Consider the following 12902-nt stretch of genomic DNA (forward strand, 5'->3'; position numbering starts at 1 on the left):
GTGGTAAGTGAATAGAGACAAGGGCCATAAACTTAAGAGGGAGGTAAGTATTTTAGACCAGTATTTTTTATTTAAACCAGTTTAGGTTTGGACATTCACCAGATTGGACCAATTTTTTAGCATTTAAAATAAAATTTTGTGCCAAAATTAAAAAAAAAAAACAATTACTAAAACTGGTTTCCAAAAATTGTCCGTGTAATTTTTAAAAACATAATTCAAGGTTTTTTTTCCACATTTTTTTTTTGAAATTTCATGCTTTCCTTGGCAAATTTATCTAAAATACTACATTTTCACTTTGGAGCTTATTCTTAATATTTATGTAACAAAGTACCCTGAATCAATGTTCATAAAGATACCTTTCTCTAAACTCTAGCGGTTTATACCTTTTCTTTAACATGTATAATGTCTTAATTAAGTTGTGATTCTAAAAAATGTTTTTGAGAAAAATTTATGAATTATGCAACTTAAATTCTTATCCTTTGCTTTCTCTTTCCCCTTTGTACCATCTGGATGAAGAATTGATGAAGTACTAAGGAAGATGAAGTTATCCAGTAGAAAGACCTTGGGCCCTGACACAAGTGTGGAAGACTTTGGATCTTGAAGCTACATGGGACTACCTCATCAACTTTTCTGTGAGCAAGAAGAAAACTTTGTATTATGTTAAGCCATTAAAATTGTGAAGGCCTATTTATTACAGCAGCTACCATGATCTCACTGATACAATTCCATATTTATTTTTAAATTCATGGACAATTTGTCTTTAAATTGATATATATAAACACTTAGAGTGATTATTAATACGGTTGAATTAAAACCCACTATGTTTAATGTTCTAATTATTATATTTGTTCTTTGTTTCATTTTATTTCCCTCTTCCGCGTTCTCCAGTTTCAAGTGAGCATTTTATGCGATTCCATTTTATGTCCTCTCACACCATATCAATTATACTTCTTTAAAAAATATTTTTAGTAGTTGACTTGAAATTTCAAACATGTCCTTTTAACCAGTTTAAGTCCACCTTCAAATAACTACAATGCTTCATGTGTATATAATGCAGTTACCTTATTATAGAGTATTCCCTATTCCTCTCTCCAGTCTCTTATTCACTCATTCATTTATTTTACTTATCCATGTGCTATAATAACCCAATATAACTATTATTGCTATTATACTAAAAATGGAAAAACGATTAGAGACATCATTTTACCTTGATTTATTATTTCTCCAAAACACTTCCTTTCTTCGTGTAGGTCTGAGTTTCTGACCTGTATCATTTTTCTTTCACCCTGAAATGCTTCTTTTAACATTTCTTTCAGGTCATGTTTGCTGAAGATAAAGTCGTTCAAACCTTTGAGAAAGTCTTCATTTCTTCTTTATTTTGAAGAATAATTTTACTGGCAATAGAATTATAGATCAGTGGGTTTTCCTTTCAAAACTTTAAATATTGCCTTCCATTCTCTTTATTTGCATAGTTTCTAATCAGAAGACCATTGTAATTCTTATCTTGTTCAACTGTAAGTAAGGTATATTTTTTTTCTCTGTCTTCTTTCAAGATTTGCTCTTTTTCTTTGATTTTTCTACAGCTTTGGTTATTGTTGTTATTGTTTATGGGGGTGTAATTGATCTTCCTTGGTGTTTTCTGAGCTTCCTAGATCTGTGGTTTAGTGTCTGATTAATTTTGGTAAGTTCTCAACTATTATAACTTCTGCTCTGTTTCCTCTTTCTTCCCCTTCTGGTTTTCCAGTCATGTATATGTTACTTTTTTTTTTTTTATGCAGTTATCTTACTTCTCAAATATTGTAGGGATTTTTTTATTCTTTTTTTTCCTCCTTTACCTTTAATTCAGTAATGACCTATCTTCATTCTCATTAGCTCTATCCTTAGGCATGCCCGATCTATTGATGAGCACTTTAAGACACTTCTCATTTCTATCTTTGATTTCTAGCATTTCCTTTTGATTCTTTCTTACAGGGTCCATCTCTCTGCTTACATTGCTCATCTGTTTTTTTACATTCTCTACTTTTTTTCTTTAGGGTCTTTAATTTGTTAATAATATGTATTTTCAATTCTGGTAATTGTAACATCTGTACCATATCCAAGTCTGATTCTGTTTCTTGCCTTGTCTCTTCAGACTGTGTTTTCTTGCTTTTTGGCATTCTTTGTAATTTTTTTGGTTTGTTTGTTTCAAGTTTTTATTTAAATTCTAGTTAGTTAACATATAGTGTAATATTAGTTTCAGGAGTAGGATTTAGTGATTCATCACTTACATACAACACCCAGTGCTCATCCCAACAATTGCCCTCCTTAATACCCATCACCCACTTAGCTTTGTACTTATTTTAAAAGCCAGATATATTATGCTAATATTTGCTATAAATGTAGGTACCAAGTATTCAATTTCTTCCAGTACTCTTGTTTTTATCTTCCCTGTTGACTTTGGGCTACCCTAAGTACTCTTCTTCAGAGATAGTCTGCATTTTACAGCTCTTTCCATTCTAATCCACTATCATGACATCGGAGCCCTGTTGGTGTGGTGATGAAGTGTGGGAAAAGGGAAGCATTCTATCATCTTATGATTACATCTCAGTTCTTAGTAAGTCTAAGTTCCTGGGCTGTGACCTTCACAAATGCTTCTCCATGGTAAAAATTTTTCCCCCTTAGGTGATCCCAAAAGGCTAGCTGGAGTGAGAATGCCCTTCCTTCAGTTGGGGTGAGGCTCTGGTAAAGTCTTTTGTCCTCAAGCATGTGTCTTTGTTATGGAGAACTCTCTGGGAATATTTCACAATGATTATTCTTTGCCTGTCTATGCCAAAGCCACAAGAGCATCTTTCTTGGCTCTTCCCTGTGAGAATCTGGTGGGATTCCTGGAGTTTAAATCTCATGGGAGACCCATAAAACTGAAACCTCCACAAGTGTCTCAGTCTCCTGCTAGTCCATACTCAACCTGCAGCATTTCCTCAAAATTACCATTCAAGTATCCATGCCAGATTATGGCACCAGCAGCTGCTTCCCTGGGTAAGTGTTGTGACCCTGGCTTTGCCCATCTCCCCAAAATTTGTGGTGGGAGTCTGACCTGCAACCTTTGTTCTCTGCTGGGTCCAAGAAAAGTCATCAATCTTAAGTGTGTTTAGCTTCCTTGTTGTAAAGACAGGGGTGACAATTTCCAAGCTCTTTGTATGTTGGAATGGAAATCACAATTCCTAGTTTTAATTTCTATTCAGTTGATAATTCTTCCCATCCCAGGAACTAACTACTCTCATCTATCACCTCTGTGCCAGCCTCACATGTTTCTAATGTGTCACAGAGTAAGAATACATACATTAAGAAAACATCTCTTAATGTGGAACAAAATTCCCCGCATTGGTCCAGCCTGTGGAGATTTTCTAAAACACAAACAAAAAGCTGTGTCTAGAAAGCAGGGGTGACCAAGAACAAAGCACATGGCCCTGTGAGCCCAAGAAAGAGAAGTGTTGTCTTTTTAAAAACCTTTTTCCTAACTGAGTTTGAGATATTCACCTAGACTGATTTATGAGAGTGTAAGTGGAAACAAGAGCAGGGATTGGATTTCCTCAAGCATATTCCTTGTGCCTTTATATGTTGCCCTTGCCACATTGATTCAGAGCTAAGGGTGTGGCTTACAAATGCTTAAGGCATGTTCCCGTAATTCTTCATTACGTGCCAAGGCAGTCATCATCCCCTGCAAAGTAGCGGTGTCTGGGAACAAGTTATCATTCTGGAATAATAAAGGCTATTCATTTTATTGACATTTAAAATGCATGAGAACATTTATGACCAAACTCATATACATTTCTCACCATGAATATGTGGCATTAATTATCAATACTGCTCCAGGGAAGGATATGTTTGTAACGTTATGAAGCAGATCTTTCTTTCAAGCTAAGGATGGTTACATTTGGTAGGAAATTACCGTGTTGGTTAATTTGGCCTGGTCTCTGATGACATCTTTCTGCAACATCAACATGTTTCTCCACGAGTTACATTTCAAAATTATTTGATATTACATTCTATACCATGCTAGTATAAAGTTATGTTTAATATCATAAACAGTGTAGGCATTACTTGACTAGAACTGGCTGGGTTATATTTCATTTGAAAACAAATGTGGCACATAGTAAAAGAAAAAGAATATCACTTAACAATCCCTGTTACCTCATGCAAGATAAAATGATCAAGTAACTGTATTAGCAAGCATGCCTATAAAGACAATATAATATTAATATTAATAAAGTGATATTTTCGGCTAGCCCTACACTGGGGTGAAAGACCTTTGTCTGCTCTTATTTTTGTAACCCTTTTTAATCGGATAATTTTGTGAGAAGCATTATAATTGCCTTACAGAATAAACTGATCCCTTCAAGTTGACTCCTTTGTGGATTAAAAGGGCAATGACCCTGTATTTATAGATCAGGTGAGAATGATGCACTCTAAAATTTTCAATCCACACAGTAGGATCAATTATGAAAAAGATCAACCTTAAGTGCCAGGACTTGGAAAGTTTAAAATAAAAAATGAGTTGCAAAGCATTATTTTACTTCACTAAAATCCGCCCAATAGAAAATAGATATGAAGATGTTGGAATTGGCTGAGGGCACAAATGTTTCCTGTCATACATTTTTTGTTTCTTGTCCCAGTGCTTCCATTTACTAATTACATGTCTTAGACGAAGTCTCTGAACTCTCTGAGCCTCAGTGGAGGAGATGTCTCCATGTCCTCATCTCTGAAAAGAGGTTTAACCGTATATCTCCCACGTGGGTGGTGATGAGACTTATATGAGGTAATGTGTAAAAAAAAGTTCAGTATAGTGTTCAGCACGAAGCAAACCTTCAACAGCTATCTCAATGCTCAGACTGAATCTCTTTTTTTCCCCTTCCTTTTAATACAACTAATAAAAATTATTTTCAATGTACTAGTTAAGATATTAGTATAAAGTTCCGCTTGGGGCTGCATCTATTTAAAAATGCTCAGATACATACATATTTTGATTAGTGTTTCAGGGAACACAGTCAGGACTACACGTGGTCTCAGCTGCATGTGCCCTAGAGTCTCATTCTACCTTACGATTATCTAGAACTCTCAATCGTCAACACTGGAGCCCATCTTGAGCCAGAAGTTACCATTGCTACAGGCTTTGTCATTTCCCTTCTCTCCATTCCATCAAGTTGTGCCTGTCCTGTGTTCAAGTACAGGATGTGCAAAGTACAACTTGTCAGCTCCTCTAACATCATAATATTTACTAATATAAGGTTAGTGAATGATGAAGTGCAAAATCCACATCATCCAAAAAAAAAGGAGCACTAAAATTTCAACACGTTTTCCTACAGCTATCTCAGAATCCACTAAGCAGAATAAACACAATAAAAACAAAAATCAAAAATTAAAAACTAACATTTTCCATTCCAAATAACAAACAAACACACACTTGAGTTATATGATAACGATGACAAAATAATTGCACGTATACTTATTTAAAACATTATTGGGGCACCTACCCTGCTCAGTTTGTAGAGCATGCAACTCTTGATCTCAGGGTTGTGAGTTTGAAACCCACATCAGATGTAGAGATTACTTAAAAATACAATCTTAGGAGTGCCTGGGTGGCTCAATCGGTTAAGTGTCCGACTTCTTCTTAAGTCATGATCTCACAGTTCATGGGTTCGAGACCCACATCAGGCTCTGTGCTGACAGCTCAGAACTCAGAGCCTGGAAACTACTTCAGATTCTGTGTCTCCCTCCCCTGCCTGTGCTCTGTCTCTCTCAAAAATAAATAAACTCTAAAAATAAATAAATAAAATAAAATTTTCAATAAATAAATAAATATTAATTGAGTTGTATTATAATCTAAAATTATACAACCATTTACTTAGATAACAAAATCTTAACTGTAAAAAATCTCACCTTTGGAGACAGTTTATAATAATTTATGACACAAGCAATTCAAATCACAGGCGGTATTAAATAATCAAATGCAACAGTATTTTCCCTTGAATTTTTAGACTGCTTCAGAAACAGAGGGAGGAATTAAGTTCTATTTCTCAATGTCTATACTGAAACATCATGCTTGAAACTATCTACAACTATTATCATAGAGTACCATTATCTCAAAACAACACGCTTGGAACTAGCTACAACTATTTTGTATCCAAGAAAACCAAAGAATACATACTCTACACGGCACCAAAATGTGAAAGGCTAGAGTTGCAAAAAATAAACATATATGCATTTTTCTCTTGAAAAATATGTTTATGTTAGAGTGTATATTCTTTTAAAAGATGCACGCAAGGCTCATTGAATTTAGTATTTTCATTATACATATCCAGTAGCTGTTAGTAAGCCAAGTTTAAAAACAGTAACTATTACTTATTCACATATTAATAAGTAATCACACACAGAAAGAAAACTCAAACATGAAGTAGAAAAATCACAATGTCCTCTAGCAAGCAACAATATTTGTTCTCTAACATCTGAAGACTTCTAAGTTCTTGTAGAACCATAAATCCATTTTATATCTATGCCGGATTTAGCAAATGTGAGTCAGAGATCTCTGGAAGGAGATTTAAAGATGTGACAAAATCCACCCCCTGATGCCACTGCTAAATTTAGGATCATCAGCTTTTTGCCCCTGAGGGATAAAAATGAGGCAACATCCAACTCAAACGCTTATTTAATACAACACTATTTAATATATTTCAGGAAATAATAGGCATTCTGTGTAGATGCTAAGCCACTGTGACTTTGTATCTTGCAGATTTGGCTTTTTGTGTTTTTGTTTGTTTGTTTATATACTTATTTACCCTTGACAATTTTAAAGTCCTGCAGCACTGAATATAAACTACAAATTATGAAACCTGGGACAAAAAGTAAGTGTTGGTGGTAGGCCCACTGTGTATCAAAATGTCTTGCAGAGATGTACATTCTTTGATCCAGGAACTCCACTTCTGAAAATATAAAGAAAATAATTAAATATAAGCATGTGATTAAATTACATGGATCTTTATGCAGAATATTTACAACAAAGAAAATTTGTTTTCAACGTGTCCAAAAATTAATGATGAATAAAATGTCCAAATATATGAGATAAATAAAACAGACTATTTTGCAACCCCCCCCCAAAACTATTGTAAACATATTTGTTCACATGGGAAATGCCCATTTAATAGTTATATGAGGAGCTCCTGGGTGGCTCAGTCAGTTAAGCGTCTGACACTTGGTTTCAGCTCGGGTCATGATCTCATGGTTTGTGAGTTTGGACCCTGCATCGGAGTTGAAGTACCGCATCAGACTCCACCCTGAAAGCGTGGACCCTCCTTGGGATTTTTTTTCGCTCCCTCTCTCTCTCTGCCCCTTCCTAACTTCACTTGTTATCTCTCTCTCTCTCTCTCAAAATAAATAAATATACTTTAAAAAAAGTTAAACAAAAATGAAGTATAAATAGTTTTAAATGTGATCCCATTTTTATTGCAAAGAATATGTACATAATAGAAACATATTTTATATATGCAATAATAATTTTATAATATATTTTATATTATTTAAATTAAATATTAATTTATAAATATATTATAAAATATTTTAAAATATTTATATAAAATATAAATGTTAATATATAACATAATAACTTAAAAAATATACACTATATATAAAAGAGTGTTTCTCTCTAAGGGATTGGATTATAATTGAATTTAATTTTATTGTTTTCCTTATCTATATTTTCTAGTTTTATTCTATTAACATATTACTTATATAATAAAAAGTTCTAAATAGGATGAATAGAATGTGAAAAAATTAAAGTTCAAAATAGAGAAGTCTTCCTCTTGCCTTTTCTCCTGTACCTTAAATAAATTACTTAAATAAATAAAATATATAATGCAGAGAAAACCAGATTAAGCCCATTTAGAATCAACAGAATCAACAATAAGCACTAAACTAATACAAGTAAAGTTAAATTTGCATTGGACCTAATCAAATCAGTAAAAATATATATGTCGTATCATTTTTTAAAAAACACCAGATTTAAAGGAAAGATAAGTATGTTCATATCTGACTTTCTGCTAAATTTCTGGGTGATCTTGAGTAAGTCACAATTATGGTTATATTCATAGAATAAGATGGGAGGAGTAGGTGATTTCTTGAAGCACTTTCAGGTGTAATAGTCTATCAACTTCTGGAAAATCCTCTTAATTTGGATTATACACTTGACTTCTTTCAGTTATAGCTGAGGCCCCATAACCAGTTTCAGCAATCGTGTGCATGGTCCTCTGGGCAGGAACTATGTCTTGCACAAATACATACCCTTTAAATAAGTCTCCTTTACAAATAACAGCTCAATAAATATTTGAAAATAAATCATTCTTCTTTCTACATTTATATTTTCATGACCTTATTTAGGATACTTGTCCCATATTTTTCCAAAAATTCAATTGACTTGTCTGCATAAGTTGGTCCAAGATCCAGTACTGATCTATAAACTAATTATAGCAAGACACAGTACACAGGTTTTGAGTAAGCTGTTCCCATTAAATTCTCAATGTGAGAGAAGGTGGCCCGCAAAAGTTACTCAACATCGTTATTCTCATACTCTGTAATAGCTCTAAGACATCTCAGAGACATAGCGGCTCTGTTTGATCCATCTTTCTGGTTTTGCCTTCCTTTTGTTCTTCAGAAGAGCAAGAGAATTGTTTTGGTCATTCCATCAGCTTCAGAAGCCCAAGTAAGTGTGCTGGTTAAAATGTTCAGTGCACACATCTGTCAGCATGTTCCACATGAAAAACAAAAGACTACAGCTGCAATCATAGCCTTAGGAGCCAGCAAGCAGAACGAGTAGCCAGAACAACGCAAAGTCAGAAAAGCAGCAAGTGAACTGCATAAACGCTAAGGAGAGAAAGCCCTACAGCAGACTACTCCTCAGCTGACAAGGGACAGAGCAAAGTGAAATTAGGGGAATAGACTGGAAAATGAAGACATACCACTGCTCCAAACTGGTGCAAATCACATTCCTTGTTGCTCCTCTATAACTTGTATGCATTGCTTTAATTTTGGTTTGGTAAATGGAAAATATAATTATCCGGTTCGGTGGAATTTATCAAAACCTTCAAGACTTAGTGTGGTGATCATTTTGCAATGTATACTAATATCAAATTATTATGGCATATGCCGGAAACTAATATAATGTTATATGTCAATTATACCTCAATGAAAAAGAGAATTTTTAAATTTCTAGTTACTGTGTAGTACTTAATGCATTGTTAAATATTTAGTAAAACTAAAAATACTTATTTGACCATCATTATATTTACTCTTGAAAATAAGGATAAGGAAAAAGATCAACTGTTAAAATAGGTGTAGCAAATTATTTTAAGTTGAAAGATATCCTTGCACGGAGGGGAAAAATTTTGTGAAAGTAATTGTAAATATTTGTGGGGACTTTTCATATAAAAATCATGGGTTCAGCTCATGTGTCCCTTTAATACTCCATACTACCTCATGATGGACTTTTGTTTGGCAAACTTTTGTGTTTTAACCATAATCAGCTATGTGAGTCGAATTAGTAATGTCCAAAAATCATCTGCTATTTAATTCTTAACTATTTGTAGAGACTCCAAATACTATCCATGCATATGTGCAAGATACAAATTTTTGCCTTTCAGGAGTATATTATCACTTATAAACTCAAATAAGTGTTCATAATTATGATTATGCAAAAAATATATAATAACACCTCTAATAAAAGCCTCTTTTGAGAAATGAACATTGGTGATTGTATCAAGTTGCATACACATGTGTCTGTTATGTGGCATACATGAGAACATTAAATGCCATGAAGCAAAACAGACTCTAAGTAATCAACTTTAAAATATATTTCATCCTGGGGCGCCTGGGTGGCGCAGTCGGTTAAGCCTCCGACTTCAGCCAGGTCACGATCTCGCGGTCAGTGGGTTCGAGCCCCGCGTCAGGCTCTGGGCTGATGGCTCAGAGCCTGGAGCCTGTTTCCAATTCTGTGTCTCCCTCTCTCTCTGCTCCTCCCCCGTTCATGCTCTGTCTCTCTCTGTCCCTAAAATAAATAAATGTTGAAAAAAAAATTAAAAAAAAAAATATTTCATCCTGGATGCATGGAATTTGAAGACTACAGTTGACCCATGAAAGTCTAGTTAAGATGTCACCTCTTCCATGAACATCCCAATTCATCCCCTGTAAGTGAATTTTTTCCTCCGCTAAGAGCCCTCAAAATTTTATTTTCATCTCCACTCTTCATTTCTAACTATTGTGTTATGCATTGCAGGATTTACTTTTGCATAATTTGTTTTTCAGCAATACCGTAAATTCCTTGAAGGAAAAGAATGTGACTGGAAAATACTTGTCAACCATACACACACATATACACTTTGCTTACCATGTTATAATCACTTAATAAACGTTCATTGGGTGAATTGGTACCTTCTTTTCCTCTGCACAGCTCTAGAGTCAGAGAAGCAATAACCTGTAGAACTTTTATTTGTTCTGATTTTCTCCCCAGGTGGAAGGTCCTGAGATCTCAAGGTCCAGATAAGGACTCCAAAAATCAATGATAAAAGGTCCACAATTTTCCCCTGAGGGATCTGGATAGGAACGGCTCTCCCTGGTCCCTTGCAGTTCCTAGCCATTTCTGTATATGACTTGTGATGAGAACTCACTTTATCATCCAAAAAAGAAATTCCATCACTGTGAAAAATGTGGAAGATGGCAATGACCAATCACCCAGAGCTGATGAGAAGTTTGGCAGAAGGCACAATAGTGAAATAGATCCCATTTCCCCCTGGATTGAGGGCTGGTCCACTGAGGGGTGGAGAGCCATGTTGGTATCCTGATTAGAAGTCAGTGGGGCATAGCAGAAAGAGCCCTGGATTTGGGGTTCAGAGGCCTCAATGCCAGATCTTACTTGGTACTTGACTAAGAGAACATCACTTAACAGTACTGGGCCTCAGAGTGTTTTAAGTCCTCTTATTTTATAAATTGAAGAGGTTACACTCAATATGCTCTGATGCTCTAATAAGCTATTAATTTATTGGAAATCAAATATATCTTAAGACTTGGTGACTATTCAAAGTTAAACCATATTTTGAAGATTTTTTTAAGCATGGTATCTGAGTCTGAAGCAGATGATAATAATAGTGATAATAATAGCTAACATTCATTTATTTAACAGATACTTGTGAGCACAGTGTGTCAGGTGCTGTTCCAGGGAATGAAAATACGTCAGAAAAAAATAGATATCTGGTTTCAGGGAGCTTACATTCTAAGTTTAGGGAGACGACATTTAATAAATAGAATCCAGCATGTCTGATTTCCTTGAGAACCTTGGAGAAAAATAACACAAAGATTGGTAATGGAAAGTGCCAAAGACATTTCAGTGTATACTGTTGAATTCTTATTAGGGGGCACACATTTTACATGTATTCTCTTATTCCATCCTAGCAACAATCCTATAATTATGCCTATTGTACAGATGGGGAAAAAATGAGCACAGAGACAGCAGTTAAATTTCCCAAGATCACAGAAATAATAAGTAATGAAATTCCAAAGCCTGTGCCCTAACCACTAGGAAACACTGTTTTCTGCCAGATGATATCACAGTACAAGTGTTTAATGATTTCATAAGTGAAAATAAGCACACATATCCTGTGCATTTACAGCTTTTCCTTTTTCCCACAATGTTTACCAAATAAAAACCATAGAAAGAATGTCAAAATTTTTAGAAATTACCATCCTGACACATGATTTTGGCTTAAATCCGTGCATCTTGGGCATTATGTTTCAAAGGCAGCATGTGACAACCATAATTAGAAGATCAAACTTGAATAACAGAGAGAAGTTATTACTAAGGTTCCATGTCATGGTCTTCAACCTTCAACCCTGCTAGGCTGGTGTTCTAAACAGACCCTAGAACACCGAAATTACCTTGGTACATTAAGCCTGTTCAAGAAGATACAATGAGTCACATTTCTATGGAACATAACATAAGAGCCTGGAACAGAATCAGATTTCACATAAAGCAGAGACACACAAGGGTCATATTGTAAAGGAGTGGTTAAGTGCATGGGTTTTGTATTCATAGAGACGTGACTTCACATTTGCTCTCTCACTAGCTCCATCTTCTTAAGCAAGCCTACTCACTTCTCTGAACCTTAGTTTCTTTATCTTTAAAAGAGGGATAATAATAATGTCAACATTATATGTTGTGTGAGAGTTAAAAGAGTTCATGTGTGTTAAAGACAACACAGTACTGGCATATAGGAAGTGTACAAGAAATGAGATCTGCTGTTATTATTATGGATAAATGTACCAACTTAAGCAAAAGGGATTTACATATTCAGAGCCATAAGAGGTCTGACACTTAGCAGGACTTAATGTTATTTTTCAAAGAACGCACTCTACACGTGAATATTGAAGGAACCACCCTCTCTCCTTTCTTTCCCAAATTGCTGCTTCAGGAATATGCTTAGACACTAATGGTTATCAGTAGCAGCATTTCCAAAAGGAAAAAAAAAAAAAAAGCAATGACATTACTTATCTTGTTTCTGTACATTTTTATAAAAAACTCAGCCAAGAAGTGCCTTACAAGAAGAAAGAATGAGGATGACTCTACTGGTATGTAAAAATATTCATATAGACTCAGCCCTCATTGTCAACTCACAATAGCCACTGATGATCTGATCATTTCCTCTCGTCTTTGTTTGGATGCCTGGAAGGCACTTCCCAGCAAGTAAACGCAGAACATTAAAGCAGTGTTCATTCCCAATTTATACCAGATTTCATCCCATCATATCAACAGTCCATATAGCCAAAGGAAGGGCTTTCTTACACATTGTTTCCATGGTGTTTATGTGTTTCTACCCTAAACAGACAGA

At 34.9% G+C, this 12902-nt stretch overlaps 1 long non-coding RNA gene across 1 annotated transcript; it reads left to right on the forward strand.

The window, feature by feature from the left end:
- The first annotated feature begins 1260 nt into the window (after positions 1-1260).
- Positions 1261-9743, forward strand: LOC147581778 (uncharacterized). Its single transcript, XR_015250241.1, has 3 exons — positions 1261-3015; positions 4653-4795; positions 8681-9743. It is a non-coding gene; the product is annotated as an uncharacterized LOC147581778 (long non-coding RNA).
- The last annotated feature ends 3159 nt before the right edge of the window (positions 9744-12902 follow it).

This window comes from Puma concolor, chromosome B1 (assembly GCF_028749965.1).
Source record: "Puma concolor isolate L17-30 chromosome B1, mPumCon1.1.hap2, whole genome shotgun sequence".
NCBI lineage: Eukaryota > Metazoa > Chordata > Mammalia > Carnivora > Felidae > Puma > Puma concolor.